Genomic DNA, 20942 nt, shown 5'->3' with positions numbered 1-20942 from the left:
ATCAGCAAACTAACCATGTGTTTTTTGACCCTATAGCTGAATACATGGAAAAGATTAACTGTTCAGGCGACTTCCAGTTATATTTTCATGTTGAAGAACAGTTACACCTCATGCTGCCTCGGTTACTTCAGTATCTGATTTATTTTTGTTTCAAGCACAGCCAAAGAAATCAAATGTCAGATAAGATAAATGATTGGCTACATTGGAAATATCATGTTGCTTGAGCTACAAGTGGAGCTTGCAGCTGATAGGGTAGGTAGGTAGAGGTAAATGCAAATAAGCTCAAGGTTAACTGAGCATTTCTTTTTTTAGTAGATGTAGCTTTCTTTCTCCTACAGTTATGCTTGTCAAGCAAATTTCTGTTTGTCACAAATGGATAAGGCACTGGAGCTGCATGTTCTTAGTGTACCACAAGGGCACACTATCCCAAGTGGAGCCACTGTTATCACTGAAAATTTGATTGCCAAAATAGCTCACACTAGCTTGAGGACAAAGTGTTTTGTAGCACATAAATCCTTTTGGCAGTTTCGCAGCGCAGCATGTTTTAGGTGATTTCGTAGCGCATAATTCATATTTTGCACTGGCTGCGCTACGAAATTGGGGATTTGTTCGGATCTATAGTTATTCTTTCCCAGCTGTCATGTTTATCAAAATCCATTGGGTTTGCATCAACAGTTGTCAGTTTGTAAGGTTTTTTAGTACCCCAGCAGATGGTGTTTCATTGGGTTTATCTGGAGCACTCTTTCCTTGGAAGAAGCCTTCTGTGGTAATCAGTGGATAAACAAGGGATCAGACTGTGGATATCACATCATTTATTTTGGCACTGTTGCAAGTGCAAGGGGAACAGACCATTGTTTTCACATCTTCTGTTGTTTCTACCCAGAGGTTATGTACTTTATTGAACTGTTTCGAAGGGCTGGTCTTAAGGATGATTGAGTATTCAAGCCTACAACATCAATATTCACGAAGTAAAGCATTGGATGCATTTAGAGCAGGAGATGTTGAAGTGCTAGTTGCTTCTGATGCAATTCCGGTAGATGTAGCAAAGCTAGATCAAGACATTTGCAAAATTGTTGATAACTGCTTCACAAGAGCAAGACTTCATGTTGAAAGATTGATTTTTATACAGTCATCATATTTGTCATTTGAACTTCTCAATCTTGAAAATGATCCAGCTTGCTTTTCTTTATGGAAGGGCCAGCCTATTGATTCCAGTCAAAGAAAATGGTTTTTGCGGGCAACACACTTGGGTTTATTTCTAGAGACGGGAAGCCTTGATGATTTAGCCCAGAGTAAAGCCCAGGCTTGTGGAATTGTGTTGAATTGCATGAACCGGGCATAGAAGGAGCAATGGTGATGGGGATGGTAATCCATTGATTACAGGACCACCTTTAGGTGGTGTGGTTCAAAATGAGAGATCTCCATACTGGTACACTGGCTACAATTGTTGTAGGTGATGTTTGTTACATGCATACTTCTCTCTTTTAAGCAGTTAGCTTCCAGGAGGTATTTAGCGCGGCTGAAAGAATATTTTCGAAAATGGAAAGAGGTTTCTATTCCTAACATACTGAAATAGAAAAACCTTTTTCATTTTCTTCAGATTGATTATGAGCTGGGAGAATCGAGTGACTAAAGTTGCGCTACGAAACTGCTGTAGGTGCAGTTTTTTAATTTCCTGTGTTACACCTCTTTTTCAAAGACAGATTCTGGGCAGATGGAGACGTGTTTTCAAAAACCAAAAGAGGTTTTTGTTAAACACGGATTGTTTTACAGAAACCTCCTTTAGTTTTACCAAATACTTTTTCTGTGAGAAGATATGAGCTCTGTCCCGAGACCCATTGTTCAGGCAGAACAACAGTTTCGTAGCAACTGGAGCTAAATAATTCAATCTCAAACTAGAATTGAAAACAAAAGATTCAGTGTCTGATGCATATTTGTGGACAGTACCAGCCCTTAAGCAAGCAAAGATCATGAGAAAGCTGAACACAAGCCTAAGAGCAGAAAACAAGGCTTTGAAGAAAGAGGTTAGCAGTTTGAAGAAGAAGATAGGTAAACTAGCTCATTGATCCAAGGAGAAAGTTGCTTTTCAAGTTTTGGTAAATTTTGATTTCCATCATTTTGTAACCTTTTTGGATCCCTAACACCTGTACAAAGTAGCTGAAGAAATCATGAAGTTAAGTCAACAGTGCTTTAAGATTCATATGTGCTGTAGATGACTGTTTTATGAGAAAAAATGAAATTGATGCTGAGGTCAGCAAATCTTGAAAAGGATGACTCGAGGCCAGTAAGGAGACTATATAAAGCTATCCAGGTATTCAAAGGGTGACAGGTGTGAGTGTTGAAGAAAAAGGTGAAACTTTTTGTTTTTTGCTAAAAGTCTTCCTAAAGTTACTTTATGACCGAATTGTTAGGGTTCTGGTAGGGTTACCGAAATTTTGGGTGGTACACCTGTTCAGTTCACAAAGCGTCCAGATCATGAGGCATATTGGATTATGCGTGGTTATTAAAGGTATTAAATGGCTTGGAGCATAGTCTTTTAGTACATGAAGACTAATGGAAGGCAGGAACCATGAAAACAGGGCACATATCCTCATCAACTAATGAGTCATCCACACAGCAAGTATCCGAAGCTGCTCGTTCAGTGAGTGTTTGTCACAAATGGATAAGGCACTGGAGCTGCATGTTCTTAGTGTGCCACAAGGGCACACTATCCCAAGTGGAGCCACTGTTATCACTGAAAATTTGATTGCCAAAATAGCTCACACTAGCTTGAGGACAAAGTGTTTTGTAGCACATAAATCCTTTTGGCAGTTTCGCAGCGCAACATGTTTTAGGTGATTTCGTAGCGCATAATTCATATTTTGCACTGGCTGCGCTACGAAATTGGGGATTTGTTTGGATCTATAGTTATTCTTTCCCAGCTGTCATGTTTATCAAAATACATTGGGTTTGCATCAACAGTTGTCAGTTTGTAAGGTTTTTTAGTACCCCAGCAGATGGTGTTTCATTGGGTTTATCTGGAGCACTCTTTCCTTGGAAGAAGCCTTCTGTGGTAATCAATGGATAAACAAGGGATCAGACTGTGGATATCACATCATTTATTTTGGCACTGTTGCAAGTGCAAGGGGAACAGACCATTGTTTTCACATCTTCTGTTGTTTCTACCCAGAGGTTATGTACTTTATTGAACTGTTTCGAAGGGCTGGTCTTAAGGATGATTGAGTATTCAAGCCTACAACATCAATATTCACGAAGTAAAGCGTTGGATGCATTTAGAGCAGGAGATGTTGAAGTGCTAGTTGCTTCTGATGCAATTCCGGTAGATGTAGCAAAGCTAGATCAAGACATTTGCAAAATTGTTGATAACTGCTTCACAAGAGCAAGACTTCATGTTGAAAGATTGATTTTTATACAGTCATCATATTTGTCATTTGAACTTCTCAATCTTGAAAACGATCCAGCTTGCTTTTCTTTATGGAAGGGCCAGCCTATTGATTCCAGTCAAAGAAAATGGTTTTTGCGGGCAACACACTTGGGTTTATTTCTAGAGACGGGAAGCCTTGATGATTTAGCCCAGAGTAAAGCCCAGGCTTGTGGAATTGTGTTGAATTGCATGAACCGGGCATAGAAGGAGCAATGGTGATGGGGATGGTAATCCATTGATTACAGGACCACCTTTAGGTGGTGTGGTTCAAAATGAGAGATCTCCATACTGGTACACTGGCTACAACTGTTGTAGGTGATGTTTGTTACATGCATACTTCTCTGTTTTAAGCAGTTAGCTTCCAGGAGGTATTTAGCGCGGCTGAAAGAATATTTTCGAAAACGGAAAGAGGTTTCTATTCCTAACATACTGAAATAGAAAAACCTTTTTCATTTTCTTCAGATTGATTATGAGCTGGGAGAATCGAGTGACTAAAGTTGCGCTACGAAACTGCTGTAGGTGCAGTTTTTTAATTTCCTGTGTTACACCTCTTTTTCAAAGACAGATTCTGGGCAGATGGAGAAGTGTTTTCAAAAACCAAAAGAGGTTTTTGTTAAACACGGATTTTTTTACAGAAACCTCCTTTAGTTTTGCCAAATACGTTTTCTGTGAGAAGATATGAGCTCTGTCCCGAGACCCATTTTTCAGGCAGAACAACAGTTTCGTAGCAACTGGAGCTAAATAATTCAATCTCAAACTAGAATTGAAAACAAAAGATTCAGTGTCTGATGCATATTTGTGGACAGTACCAGCCCTTAAGCAAGCAAAGATCATGAGAAAGCTGAACACAAGCCTAAGAGCAGAAAACAAGGCTTTGAAGAAAGAGGTTAGCAGTTTGAAGAAGAAGATAGGTAAACTAGCTCATTGATCCAAGGAGAAAGTTGCTTTTCAAGTTTTGGTAAATTTTGATTTCCATCATTTTGTAACCTTTTTGGATCCCTAACACCTGTACAAAGTAGCTGAAGAAATCATGAAGTTAAGTCAACAGTGCTTTAAGATTCATATGTGCTGTAGATGACTGTTTTATGAGAAAAAATGAAATTGATGCTGAGGTCAGCAAATCTTGAAAAGGATGACTCGAGGCCAGTAAGGAGACTATATAAAGCTATCCAGGTATTCAAAGGGTGACAGGTGTGAGTGTTGAAGAAAAAGGTGAAACTTTTTGTTTTTTGCTAAAAGTCTTCCTAAAGTTACTTTATGACCGAATTGTTAGGGTTCTGGTAGGGTTACCGAAATTTTGGGTGGTACACCTGTTCAGTTCACAAAGCGTCCAGATCATGAGGCATATTGGATTATGCGTGGTTATTAAAGGTATTAAATGGCTTGGAGCATAGTCTTTTAGTACATGAAGACTAATGGAAGGCAGGAACCATGAAAACAGGGCACATATCCTCATCAACTAATGAGTCATCCACACAGCAAGTATCCGAAGCTGCTCGTTCAGTGAGTGTTTCTCCAGCATGTCTTGGCCACTACAGAAATGGTACAGGTGTCAAAGTTCAAGAAAGCATCAATGCACACGAGGAGATAGAATTAGAGTTTCAATAGGAATGGGACTCTATGTATTCACAGCGCAATACCTTTGTATTTAATAAGTTTGTTTAGATATAGATAAGGCAATTAATGATAGGATTTCGAGCTCCCCTCATGCTGGAGGAGGAGTCTCAAGTAGTAGTAGTTTTGTTTTCCTATATATAGGAAAAACTCTGATGTAAAAAAGGTTGGAGATTTTATAAAAAAACAAAGTTTTTATCAGCTTGTGTAAGAAGACTTTGACAGTAATACAAGAGTTACTTTTTCTTCCCAAGATTCATTATATGTTTATGGCTCAGAACATGTGTGGTTTTGTCATTATCTTTTATGTATTTTACAGCTCACTAAATATGTAATCACTCTGAATTCACCTAGTGCTCAGACTTCCTGTGCTTATTTATGAGTTGAGTTTTTTGGAGAAATGTTTTGAGTGTTAAACGTTATATGCCTTGGCTTCTATGATTAAGTGAACAATAGTTTACTGCAGAAGTGAATGACTCCATGAGTCCAATGGAAGAAGTGTTGTTTTGTGTTTCCAACCAGCTTTATTTTCATAAAAGTGTGAAGAGTTAGCCATTTGTTGTTGTGATTGATTTTTATCAAAAGTCTGTGAGAGAGCCCTCTCTGACTAAGGAGGCTAATCCTTAGTCTAAAGTCTGGTTGAAAGAGTTACATAAAATCTTGCTTGGTTGCAGCCCTTAGTACTGATTTTGTGATAACAGAGGGGATCCTCACCAAGTTGGATCCCATGAAGAGCTCGCCCTGGCTTGAGGGTTCCACTGCTACAAAGGTGGATACTGGTATTGTGGCCACATGGGGGGATGAGGCATGGTATGAGGATTCATATTGTAATTATTGAAATACTGAGATGGATCCGGGTACATATTTTGATTTCCCATCGGTGGTTGAGCCTGCCATGGCTTCCTGGATCTCATGAGGTACAATTGCTCTGTGTCCTCCCCCATTCCTTGAAATACTACTTTCAGGCCTAGCAAGGAGGGGCATGAGCTTGTCGCATGATTGATCTCATAGATCCCACATTCCTCTATGGAATTTAGTCAACATTCCCTTTTTAGGTGCTTCTTCCTACACTTCGGACAAAAGATTTCCATGGTCCTGTCCAGTTCTAGCTGCTTCTGTTTTACTTGCAGAGTGTCCATTTGTGTTGACAGGGTGCTGAGGATATCTGTCCTCAAATTGTCTAGCAGATTTTCAATTTATTCTTTTGTAACACCCCCTCCAGATCCATTTGCTAATCGGATCCCGAGATTATTCCTTGCAAGCCCCCTCCAGCACTGAATACATAAATTGCAAATATCTTCGAATGTCTCCTTGGATATGTCTCCCTTTCCTGCAATGTTCAATAGATCTATCAAGTCCGCTCGGAAGGATGGAAGGAGGATAATCTTTAAAATTTCCTTATCCAGTGTAGAATGGCCTGACCTCTGTAAGGTGTACTTGAACCTTTCCACACAATATTCCAAGCTTTCATCTTCTTTCTGTGTGAACTTGAAGAGTTCCTCCTTGATGTTCTTGGATTTACTGTGATCCTGGTATTTCTCCAAAAAAGCTATTTGCATATCATCCCATGTGGAAATGGATTTTCCTCCAAGGCCCATGAAGCATCGCAGATTCATTCCTTTTAGTGTAGATAGGAAAATCTTTAACTTTTGCGCATCCATTGTGTAATCATACCCTCGACACACTATGTCAAACTCAAATAGAAATGTGTTGAGGTCTTCTAAAACGAGCCGATGAAAGTTTGGTAAGCCTGCCAATGGAATAGGCATTGTAGGAATGCCAGCTCCTAGATCCCCAATCGGAAAATTGATGGTGGAGGTTGTGGGAGCCATAAATATCTTCCAATACTCGTTGGGGATTTCAACAAGCTCTGTGGAGGGTGGCTGAGGATTCTTTACTACTAGAACTCGAGTTGCTTTAGTAGCACTTCCCCGGTCTCTTGGTGATGCAAGATTTTCCTTGTTTCCTTCTCCTGAGGCCTGATGGCTTGACCCCTCAGCTACAACTTCCTATCCCTTACTGGAGAATTCTGACCCTGTCGATGTCTTACTTGCAATTTCTTCCTCTACTATCACCACCACAAGATTCTCCGTATCAGGTCGACTGCTAGATATTTCTTCCATTACTAAAGGAACTTGTTGTGTCGAATCACTAGAGAATTCCATAGCCAGCACTAGTTGCTCCACTAACTGTTCCTCGGACTTCACTCTCCTTGCCCCTGGTCTCGCAGTTGCGTGAGAGGATGCTTCTGATTCAGCCTTTGCTAGGATCTGTTGGATATAGGTTTTTCTTCCCAGATCTGGTCCTCCCCTCTTTGGGGCTCTCCCTTTGCCCCTCTTATTCAATTCTTTGTTCATACAAAAGTTGATATGATGGAGGGTTTTGGTATGAACCTACAATGCTTCAATCTTGGAGTAAGGTGTCAAAGGACCATTCCTTCCCCAAGATGAAATAACTCACAAAAGGAATGGCAACTAACAAAACAAAAATCTATGGTTTCAGGCCTGGAGTAGGGCGTCAAAGGACTCCTCGCTCCCTAGGACAAGAACCAGAAACATTCACATGCCATGGGAAGCCCTAATACTTCTAGATCTGAAGCAGGGCATAAAAAAACCCCTCCCTCCCTAGGGTAAAAGCTAGGGTTTTCCCCAAAAAATAGGAAACGCACAAGCGTTAAAAAGAAAAAAATCTTACTCAGGGCCTGGAGTAGGGCGTCAAAAGAGTCCTCCCTCCCCAAGACAAGAGAATGGCCCAAAATCAAACAGAAAATAAAAAATAAACAAGCAGAAAGAATACCTACGCTCAGGACCTGAAGCAGAGTGATAAAACTCATTCTCTCCCCAGGACGAGAGATTGACCCTTTGATTGGTCTGGATCGTTGTTTGCACCTTGTTAACCTCCCAGGCAACGGTGCTAAAATGTTGGTGTCCAGGTATGGAATGATTCATTCACCCTATTCTGACATTAAATTATCAATCTTGGTGTGTATCCTTTCAAGGCAATGTGCAAGGTATATGCAAGGGAAAACGTGTAATCTGTTCTGACCAAGGGTTTGTGGTTTAAGATTCAAAACATGGTTGTAAGATTAAACTAACTACAGAACTTCAAAAATAATCATAAACATGAAAGAACTGTAACAATGAGCATAAACTAATAAATGACACAGACACAAAGACACAACACCTGATCAGAAGAGCAAGCCCAACTCTCTGATTAGGGCTGCGTTAGTCATGGAAGAGATTGGAGCAGCAAAATAGGTGGTATTTTATTAATATGTAACAAATTATTACAATAGCGATGGGAGAACCCCCATTCACAGGAACAATCTGCATTTTATACACAGCGAGGGAGATTAACAGAGCTCCCTGAAACATGGTAACCGCATCTTCAAAATGTACATCAGTTGGAATGGCACCATCACTAGATGTCCGAGATAGAAAAAAGGTCCAAGAATAGTTCCAGGGGAATCGTGACTCCAGGCAGGTGGCCTCTTGATGGCTGGCCGTTACCAGATCTGTTGTGAGGTGCTGAAATGAGGGTTCCTGTTCTCCAAGCTGCGGTCAAACATATGTTTTAGTACCGCGAATAGATAAGACTCCATGAAATTACTTCATTAATTAAAATATTCCAATTGGACAAGTCAGGGGTGTTTACCTTGTAGGTTTAATATAACAACATAGGTAAATGAGTACAAAAAGGTCAAAAAGGATAATAGAAATGGACAGAAAGATGACCTGATTTGGTACCCAATAGTCTCTCCCTACCTGTCTTTGACTCCACTTCATTATCTAGTGATTGTGTCCTTACAACATACTTTGGTCATACATTTTGCTCCTAACACTCGTACATTGGGTGCAATCTATCATCACAAATAATTGATCATCTAGCCATAATTTACTAGATGGATCGAAGTACACCATGTAAGGTCAATTTTACCATAGTAAAATTGCTTTCGATGTGAGAAATTACATAATAAACCACAATTGTTAAGAAATTTATAATTAAACCCATGAAGAATAATTTAATAAATCACTATTTATTTAATTATCTTCTAGGAATAATTAGTTAAACCATTGTTTAATTAATATTCCTTGTCACATTTGACCTAGTTATGAGAAATAAATAGATAAATAATTAATTATCCTATTTTTTCTCTAGGAATAATTAATTAATCAATAATTAGTTATTATTCCTTGTCAAGTTTGACCAAATCCTTTAGGAATAATTAAATAAATCATTATTTGTTTATTATTCCTTAACCATATTCCTTGAGATGATAAATAAATCATTTATTTATTTATTATTTCTAAATAAAAGTTTAAATATTTTTTCCCTCTAACCAAATATAATAAAATATTCCAAATGGTTATTTCTATAATGGGGTTAATAATATTTTATTATTGCTCATTATTCGAGGATAGCCTAATATTTTGTTATAAATAGAAGGGTTTTCTATTCATTATTAACTTTTGATTTTTTTCATTGCTGCACTAATTCTTGTAGCTCTCATTATTATCGTTGTCTCACATCATCTTCTTTTCTATTTGAGTTCCCATTGAGCTCAAACATTTTATTTGCTGGGTTTTATACATTATGGAGGAGAGAGACTATATAAAATATGAAGACATTTGAGGATAGCCAAGAACCCATCCCATAGAGGGAAACTGGTAACATTATTTGTTCCCTTCACAGGTGTTGTTTAATAAAATATATTCTTTATATATCTTGTTTCCATTGGATTATTGGAGTTACTTGCGCTTATTTTACTATTCCATTTTGTTGTTTAACTATGATTGTGGCAGAGATCAGGGCTTTGGCAGGTTTTCTTTCTATTATTTGTTGTAAACCTACAATATTTAATAGCCATCTATATTGTTAATATTGTTTTTCATGCACAGACTAAAGTGTTTCCTTTTCGTACACCTTCAAGGAGAAAACACAATAACATTGGACTACTCTTTCTATGGTTGATTCTCACCAACCCCTTCTCCATTCACTTCTTGATGCCCTTCTTCATGATATGGAATCCTTTTTCCTCTAAACAAGCTGCCTCCTGCACACTTTAAGGGTTCACTATGTTTTAGACATATTTTTTCAGTTCCAACAGTCTCCTTCTTCTCTACTAATGCTTGTGATATCCCTAAACTATTGTCTCCTAAATCCAAGTGAAAAGTAATAGCTTGATTGATCGGTGTCTGCTTGGAGTTATCTTGCATGAAAAGGCCCACCATGCAAAAAAAAATCTGATTTATTAATATTACCTCTACCCATATAAGCCTTTGCACCCCTACCTCTCCTAGTCATGAATTTTAAAAAGAAAATTAAATCGCAAAATGACCAAATGCTATAAAAATGCACTTGCTAGATACAAATCAGTACTCATAAATGCTACAACTATCTCAAAAACATACCTACAACAATCCAATCAGTCCAAGAAAAATCCCACAAGCAATATAAGCACACTCCAAATAAATAAAAAATCATACCTTACCTTTATTGTAGAAAAGGAGATCATAATTTTACCAGAATTCCTTTCAATGCCTCCCTGACAACAACACCAAAATGTTGGTCATTAAAATTGTATTCTTTTTAATACACAACACTTACTTGTCAGACCTGGGCCTCATATAATTTTAGGCATAGAACAATATATGCCAAAGGAACTTATCAGATAATGAAAATCCTATCTCTACTCCAACAATTAATCTTTCCAAATTCTAAAACAAAAATCTCAATGAAATCCCCCTAATTGCACTCTTGCACTACTTGCAAAACAACACCAATATCACTCTGGATGTTGGGGGTTCTTTGAGGATAAATGAAAATACTTTAAATAAAAGGTACTTTCCAAAAATAAGCTCAGGATTCAATGTTGATTCCGAATAAAACACACTCACAAAAAGGATATGCAAAACATCAAACTATTCCTACACTGAATGGATATTTTCAATTAACTAGTTTGTGCACTACCTTAAATCATCAATCACTTCCACACTCCATAAAAGTTAAATCATATATTTTGGTTCATTCAAGATAGAAACCAAATAAATGTTCTCAATTCAAAAAATACTCTTCATTTCAAATGAACTTGTAAAATAAACCTTTGAACCGCTCAATCAAATCTCGTGCTAAAATATAAAATCAAATCAACAATGAAATATCTTCTAAAGAGATTCTCCACATGTGCATATAATATATTAAAAAAGGAACCATAAATTATTTAATCAATTCAATACTTCTTTACTCACTCTATAATTTGAAACCAAATGTTAATCCATCATTCCCTGTCTTGAGCCTAAATATAAAGACTCAATCTATGACTCCTATTCATTCAATACCCAATAGTTACACCAAAAGACTTTATTCCTATACCACAGAGGCACATGACAACAATATCACATGCTCAATTTATTCTAATACCCATATTTGTTTTAAATTAGATGAAACCAGTTGATTATCAATATAAAAGACTCCCCACAGACTGGTCTTATAGATTTTCCACAATTCCAGGCTCGAGCATGCAGAGTATGCTTGCCACAAAATTATAGTTATGGTTCGATTACTCAGCCCCAACAATATATTAACAATCTTTTCAATATAATAAATAATTGAAATTCACAAGTATAAACCAAAAATTGATTTCACTAATATTTATCAATCATGATTTCACTTCAAAACCCTATTGTCATTGTCGACAATCCTTGTAATGCAAGACTAATTACCAATGGTTTGAATCCCTATTAGAAAATGATCTAGAGGTAAAATAATTTGTTACAATGATCTTTCAAGAAACACACTCACATGAGGTTTCGAGATATGGATTATTACTACACCTTTCAAGAAAAGAATCTCCTTATACGAATCATAATTGACCAGGGTTTCATAACAATTCATATAAAAATCATTGATCAAACTTACACCAAAACAGTAAGCATAATAAATACATATTGTACGATTTCTATGGGAGAATGAGCTAGATTTATTGGGCCCTAACCAACTAGCTGATTTCCCTACAAAGAAAAAAGAGATTAACTTATAAGATGCAAGGAATTATTCACAGAGTTAAACTCAAATATTATTTGAACCTAGCATTAAAGGTCCTTTTTATTGAAATAAGTATGTTCTTAATACATCTGATACAAAAGGACACAACTCCAGAGGAGACCAGGGAGATACAAGTATTTTAAAACATAACTACAAAGTAGCCAACAATATCGCTAACCTATTTCTTCCTATAACTTGATTTATACATTTTTACAGAAAATATTTGGCCACATAGAGTCATTTCCTCAGAGAACAAAAATGAAGGTTGTTACTAATAAATCCCTAACAATAGAACTCTCCAACAAATAGTAATGGTTCACTCATGCTTTGTTTTATCTCGAGCTATCTTCAGTAGGAAGGGACCAAAAATATAGTTTCTCTGGTAGAGACCAGGAGTAAGAAGCATCCCTTTTCTTCCTTGTTTTCCATGAATATTATATCTCAACATCTCACATTGACTGATAGCCAAATTTATTCATCCAATGGTCCTCCTAAACTCGTGCAGGGATTAGCCTTAGACTAGTGCAAGAATCTCAAGCTTGACTACTACTTGTACCAAATACGCTTTCAATCATCCTAAATGAAAAATATTGAGAAAATCTCATAGGGTAACGTGAATACACATACATATTTATAAAAATATGAATCTAATGACCTTTCCTTTAAATATGAGCAATCTTTACCCAAGTTGTCATGGATGTATCAAAAAGAGGCTAAAATACATAAAGGTTTTACTCAAGTTGTGAAACAAAGGGTAGGATGGGGTTCAATAGATAAAAATTAGGTAAATTCTAAGGCCTAACATGAACAAATGAAAATGAATGAATAACTAAAATGGACATGAGTAAGTCTACTTGAACAAAAAGACAGTGATATAACAACAATGAAATCAGACTAAAAAGGAAGTTGTCCTAATCTTTAATGATGCATGGTTAATATATAGTTGATATTGTGAAATAATGATAAAATCATGATGACTTGATTGATGTGACAAATCATCACTTGCAAGCCAACAAGAATAATAAGGTAAGTAATTAATCCTTTAAAAAATTATGATCACTATGTGAATGGTATAAAAATGAAATTGGTATTTAATGGAGTGATATTTTGGGATTATGTAATGAAGTCATTTAGTGGATTCCATGCCACTTTAAATATCCTTTGGATGAGTGCACAAATAATCTATTGTTGTTAATTACTATTGGGGATGTGCTTATATAAATATTTCTAACCCTTGTTGGGTGCATCAATGAAAAATTAGTAGTTTCTTCTTAGCATGTGTGGAGAGATGCTGGAATTGAATATGAGTTGAAATAAGCATGACCTTTACTCTAGAATCGAATCATCTCTAGGATAAAGTGCAATAGAATCATTTTACCTTGGAGGATGCTACCTAGGAGATGCAAGAAAATACATGAAGCATTCCTTCAACTTTTCAAAAGTTTTAAAAATAGAGGAAACACCAAGGAAAATGTTTTATTCAAGGGGGGGATGATGTGATACCACTAGTGATACCACTTTTCAAAAATTAATATTTATATCCATTTGTAAATATAGTGGCAATGTTCATTGTGTGGCCAATACTAAAGTTGAATGGTACATGTAAATATTAATATTAAGAGGATCCACCATATTAGTAATCAAGATCTCTTCTGTAAGGAAGCGCTTAGGAATTAGTTGTATTCAAAGAAAGGACAATTTTGAAGCAACAATTGTCATAGTTAAAAAAACCAAAAATCCTCCATCTATAAAAGTATTCCTACCACTAGCATAAGGGGATGGTACAAAAAGGTCCTACATGGAAATAGGATGATAGATTTTGGGATAAAAAGGAAATCTGATTACTGAGGTTCCAATGGGAGAGAAATAAAAGACATGAAATAATGATCATGTAGATCTAACTGGATGTTGTTTAGGCTTCAGGAGTAAATTTGAGAAAGTATCTAGTTTGGTCGTTGACAAAATGAATTTCCTTACGCTTAGGGGGAATTGCTAAGGAATAACTTCATTGGTTGGGTGGAGTATGGTTGCTCCTATTATATTCTGAAAAGATCAAATAAGTCAATGCACTAAAACAAATTTTATAGAGAAATGGTGATACATATTTTTTTACTTCATATATATAGAAATATGATTTGGTAATGTGTATATAGTCTTATATTTACTTAACTAAGAAAATTAATCACCAATGTTTAACTTACTTTGAATAGGATTTATGAATATGACAGGAAAATTGTTTCTATTAATGATTAAGTAAGAGGTTACCTAGATATACATATACTTATATATAAGTAATAGGGTTAGCATGTCCATGCGTCAACAAAAAGAAGAAATTCTCACGTTATCCCTGGACAGTATCTAGTCCCTGTTTGAGTATAAGAAACCCTTAAGGAAACACATGAAGAAACATAGAAGCCACGAGACATGTAGTCTAATTTCTAGTACAATAAGGATTTTCCTTGGCTAAATTGGTCAATAATAATACGTATGTAACACTGAAATAACAAAACCTAGTGATCCTCTCTAACAAATTATTAAATGAAATCACGTTGAAGTAGGCATATGTTTAAATTATATAGGTAAAGGTTGTACACAAAAACATGCATAACTTTTACAAGAGAGATAAGGTTTAAGAATATGTGCTCGACCATAAATCTAAATAGGCAAGAATGCTTCTAAATTCTATATGAAGAATTTTGTGATATATTACCAACAATTGCATAAACAATAAGAGAAATTAATCTTAAGCAGGAGCTAGATACAAATCATATAGTCTCACTTGCATAAAATAAAATATAAAAAATATACATTTAATACATGAATGTAGGTTATGTAAATATGACATGTCAAATATTGAATATTTCTTCACTTTTTCCAAGGAAAATATCATTATAGGAGAACCTAAAAATGGATTTAGAGTTGATATACATATGTTTTATAAAATTAGTCTAAATATTAAGATCAGAATAAAAATATCATCAAGAAAGACATGCTTGTTAACATTTATAAAACCAAAAAATATATATTTACACCCAAATGCAACTTTTCAGTGACAAGGGTAAAAAAATATGAAGCATGGACTAGCTAGATTTAGGTCAAAATGCATATTGTAATAACGACCCTCCAATAGAGGATCAAGAAGAAAATTTGGTAGTTAATTGGTAGCTAGGTTGAACCCGTGCATATGAATCTTGAGATCATATCCACAATATTAAATAGAAAATAACAACTATCCCATAACCAATCAAAAATTAAATTAGAAGATGAATTTAGTAGAGTAAAATAAGAATTTATGTTAACTCGGAGATAAATTAATAGGGCTAGAAATAGTATAAGTTACCTTATTAGAATTAACGATGTCCAAAAGGCTATCCTTGAGACAGAGTTAAAACTTGTTAGTAAGAGAAGGAATTTTTACAACTTTACCTTGGAAGGAGATATCTAACCTTGACCCTTTCGAAGGGAACAACGAAAAAAAGTACAATCCTTAGAGAATGATGGGGGAATATAGTAGAACATTAGATGCAACTGAAGAAGGGTCATAAATTTATACCTCCAAGAAAGGAATAAGGGTTAATTTACTAGCTATAAACATAACTTGAACATGATGGGGTTAATTCCCCCCTTAGGGTTAAGAAGATATTGAAAGAAACCATATTTTAGAATCATACTTTGAACACTATGAAACCCTTATAAATTATCTGAAGTTATGACCAAAATCCGAGCTCCTTCTTATGAGAGGATCTAACATAAAATTACCAATATGGAATAATTTTTTTCCTTTCCTAAAATATATCTGGGGCTGAGAGAAATTTTTTAGGAGAGGATATAATATTCAATATAATTGCTCGAACTAGAGCTTGAGGTTACCAAGAGAAGCCTAGTAATTTACCAAAAGCTTTCTGAGAGAAAAAATACAAAGAAATGGAAAGAAAAACATTAAAATAAATTCATAAATCATGAAGGTTTGTTGTAGAATCATCGTACATGCAGTATTCATGGCCATTATTTCAGCTTGATAGATTTCAAAATTACATAATAGAGTCATAAGGAAGGGATGCAAGCATAAGTTTCAAGCTATTATTGTTAGTTTCTCATCAAGGCTGAAGCATATTACAAATCATCATACCCTCCTCCTTGGAAACGTGTGGAGTAGAAATGCACATTTCGAATGCCAGATAGGGGGAGATATAGGAGGGTACGAAGGTGGAAAGATTAGTTACCCTTAACACACCATGAGAAGCCTTCACTGTCATATATGTAAATCTAATCATGGTTGCTCCTTCTTTGGTAGGGTACATGGCCAAGTGAGGTGGCATGATTAACCCAATCTATGTATTATAAGGACTTATGGCGACAAGGTGCATTAGATAAGGTTGGGATTGAATCATTATCGGCTATGGCATCGAACCACAGGAAAATCATGTGAATATAAGTTATATAGCTATGTGCCCATAATTTGTGTCATAATGTGGGATGTATGTTACCCGAGGGAACCCTCTTTTCATTAGGGACCAAATATTTAGAATCTTTAGTGGGGGAACATAGTAAGTTAAGGGGTATGACTAGTGAAATAAAAAAGGCTCAGAGACAAGGGATTAACTTTGAAATTTTCCATGCAATGCAATATATGTTGTGATGGTAAAGTGAACTCCATAGAAACAACAATATCACAACTTCATCTCACAATGTTTAAACCATAGTTCGCCCAAGTTTGTGTAATAACCCTTTTGGTTCAAGAGATTTGTTATGGGCAGAAGGTCATGGGAAGCCTGCAATATATTTATAATCATAATAATAAGTTACATGGAAAGTATGATCTAACATAACAAGTGAAGGTTGGAAATATTGAGAGAAGTGTTGTTTAGAAAGGTACTATTTAATGATACATGCCTAATATGTAATATAGAAGACAATTTAGAGGTACATTACAAGGACGCTATACAATTTTGTTGAACGCTTTGGCACTACATGGGGAATTGAGAAAAATGTTGATATATGGTTGAAAATAATAATGAGAACATAAACATTGCTAATTTTTAAATTTGTTTACATTGGCTAATGGCTTCAACATTACTGATATATTTCAAACCATGCATTGCAAGGCATAAATTCTATCGATTTTTTTCTCAATCCTATAGTGTATAGGAATTGAAAATAGTTGACCAATTCATTTTTGAAAGTGAGAATTGGGAACACATCATAACTCACATCTTTTAAGCATGAGGCTTTGATAATGCAACATATTAGATATACATTTTGGGATTAGCTAATTACATAGAGTAAGTCATCAAACTATGACCATATGCATGACTATTAATAATACTATGAATTTCTTCTTTTATTTTGAAATTATTGTGAAATATTATTTAAATTAAGGCACCTAAACAAGTGGGAAAAATTGTAACAAATATTGCAGACAGTTTGAACTTAGTAATTAAAAATAAACATATATAATTTGATGACTCACATTAAGGAGTATGGATTGTGATGTTATTGAATATGGTTCTACGTCATTAATGGCAAGCTTTGAAAGACAAGTGGGAAATACAAGACCTCTAATTTGCTAAAAGGAAATTTGGATGTGGGAAAAACTACCAATTTTAAAGGGCCACCTATCATAGAGGTGATATGGCATGATTGAGGAACAAGCCCTAGGTAATAAATAACTAATAGTAGGGGTTTTTTTGCATGCAATGAGGCTAGAAGGGGTTAAGGCTGAGTGTAGAATTACCTAATGAAAGGAAGTAGTCTCACGCTATGGGAAAATAGGCGGATTTGTTACTTTGAGGTTGTCTCTCTAAATTTCCACCATTTACTACATGAAAGTGAAATTCGTAGAGCTAAGATCAGGTAGGAAGAACTCGTCTATATAATATCATAAGCCAAGCTTGGTGCTTCTCGATAAAGAGATTTGGCTTATTAATCAATTATAGATGGGTGGAGCATCCCTCATCAATCTATATCACCCGCCTTTGGTTACAAATTCATACAATCCTTAATGCATGTGTTACAATGATGATGTTAATTTGCATGATTTGTTCTATGGATGCTACATGTAAGATATCTTAATCATTTATTTGTTCATTAAAGTAATTGTTGCAAATGTTATTATTCTATTTTAACATTAGGGGCAATCAAATTGTTGTAGATTTGACTATCAAATGATTAGAATTGTGTTGTGAGATGATTTTATGGGTTACATAATAGTCTTATTGTTCATGAATTTCCAGAGTTAAAACTAACATAGAAAAATGTTATCGCTTCTAATATATTATGTATTTTTATAATAATTTCTCACTATAATAATGGCCATGTGAATGGTTTGTCAGGAAGGGTAAAAAACAATGCATATTTATGAGAACTAGTTACCTTTCACAAATGAAGGAATACATTGTTGGGTCACAAAGAGGTTTACCTGAAAATTAGTAAGCTCTAATTACCCATTGAAGTGACTATGTCAGACCAAAAACCCATTATAAAATCATGAAAATAAGGAATGATCATACGATCTTATAGACCTATTAAATTCGTAGGGTTTTAGATTAAATCATAGAGATGAAAGACATGCTCATTAAGAAGGAATAAATATTGAGACTCAAAGTCGGATAAACTACTATGTCAGGGAGGAAGTATAACCAAGAAAACTATTGGTGGGAGTATGTAAGGATAGAAATCAAACAAGATCACACAACTAATAACGTTGGTTGTGAGAACCAATTGGGACCCTACAAACTCCAGGAATCAGAATATCTCTTTGATAAAAATACTTAAGGGAAATTTATAACTTCAATGCAGGAGACATTCAGGAAAAGAGAACTTCTCAATGATGTATATCGTGCCAAATTATAAGGAGGAATAGAAATGACAAGGACAAATCTAGCTATGTAACCATTCAACCGATCAATACAATTTATGAATACTCAGAATTTTACCAATAATGAAAAAGGAAGAAAATGTATGTAAGGCAAGGAACATATGATTGGGGTTCTTTTAAATAATCCTATTATTGTTACTATTGATTTCTAGAGGGAAAACCTCAAATGATAGTTGAAAGATAAAAGACATAGATAAAAACATGTTGCTTACATTTTGTGTTAGGAGTTCTAAATAGGTTTATCACTGGGATATAAAATCATATCCTTACCTTATACACTACCAAAATGGGTCATAGAAAGACCTAATAGTAGATGATTGTAGAGAAATTTTAAGTCAAACATTATCTTTCCATAATAAAAGAGAAAGGGAAAATAAATTTACCAATATGAGAATGGGATCATGGGGTGATTAATGTCTCCAAAGTATTACATTATAAGTAAAAAATTGTCCAATGGATGTACCATAACCATATAAAATGGAAACATCTGAAAGGAGTTAAAATACAAAAGAATATAAATAGATGTCTTTTAAGAATATGCATGCAAAACTAAACATGGAAATGGGGTGGCCACCCTTTGACCATCATGCCAAGGGTCATTTTGTGTCCAGAAAACATTTAGGGGTAGGTCCACAAGACAACTTACCTCTCACCATTGGCATGTGGCATGTTGTTGACATAGCTCCTCAACCAAATGATAATGCTCCCACCCAGACCATGTTGGCATAAAATTTAAGCACAAAAAACTCAAGGTTCAGCCTTAGGTAGCCAACAGAGACACCATCGTAGTCTAGAATAACGCCAAAATTTTTACTCCATTTAGAAGGAGAATCTCACTCGAGGTGTGTGGAGACAGTGGGAGATATAAGGGATCCATAATAGTGGGAAAGGAGTACTAATCATTATATTACACATCCACTATAAACAACTTATTAATCATTGCAGTAGAACGAACAAGCACATTGAATATTCATGACTAGAGACAATTGAAGATTTATGAAATTAAAATAAAATTTTTAAAGAGGACACATAATCATTATTTAGCCATCAAAACACAATTTATTCCTTGCAACAACTTCTTCTTTTATTAGCCAAAAACATTACATCACAACCTTGTGCATGCTTATGACATGATCCCAAATTTGGACCACATTACAACCTAAAGGAATAAGAAAGCTTCGGAGAAGGGGCTCAAATTTCATTCCAACAATTACACAAGACTAAACTAATAAGACTCTTTGATTTTACACCTTCAACATTCTAGCCTTTGAACCTTCAGTTATTGAACCTATAATTCATTCTTCTTTGGCCATTTTATAGATCACGCTCACTTTATCTGGTCCAATCTAATCAAAATGCATATTGCTTGATGTCTATCTCAGTTAGGTCCACTTTCAGAAATTATGGTGCTTTTTTCTTTATCATCTTTGATTCTTTTAAAATATGGCATGCAGTTCCTTCTTTCATGGGTTCTCCAAGTTCCAATATAACTCGCTTTTGGCTTCTCTATTACTTCACAATTTTTGGTTGTTGCTTCAAAAAAAATTGTCCATTCCTTCTCTGCAAATGTTATCCAGCCATATTTTCCATATTTTCCTTCAAACAAATGAAGGAACCAACAAGCCTCGACCACAAACTATTGACTCATCCTCGAGTTAATTTGTTGTTACTACATCTAGTTCTATATGTGGTTGTATTTCTTCATTGGTTTCTTCATCTCTCTATGTTGTTACTTCTCCTTCAATTGCAGTACCCTACTTTGGTACATTATGCAACACATCATCTCTGAAACTAGTATAACCATTGAGATCAACTTTTCAAGTACTTAGAACAACATTGAACTTACCAACAAATTTCTCAGTAGTCTGAGTAGTAGCTGAGCAGGTTGAGACTAAATAACTTCTTGTAACTTTGTATCAGTTGTAGAATTAAAAGTATGTTGTGTGACAAAATGGTTCTACACAACATGTTGAAGGTCCCTTA

This window comes from Pinus tabuliformis, chromosome 2_2 (assembly GCF_031772625.1).
Source record: "Pinus tabuliformis cultivar Carrire ecotype Pingquan chromosome 2_2, CPIR1, whole genome shotgun sequence".
NCBI classification, from domain to species: domain Eukaryota; kingdom Viridiplantae; phylum Streptophyta; class Pinopsida; order Pinales; family Pinaceae; genus Pinus; species Pinus tabuliformis.
The sequence above is the reverse complement of the archived record's forward strand: the minus strand, read 5'-3'. Positions refer to the sequence as shown.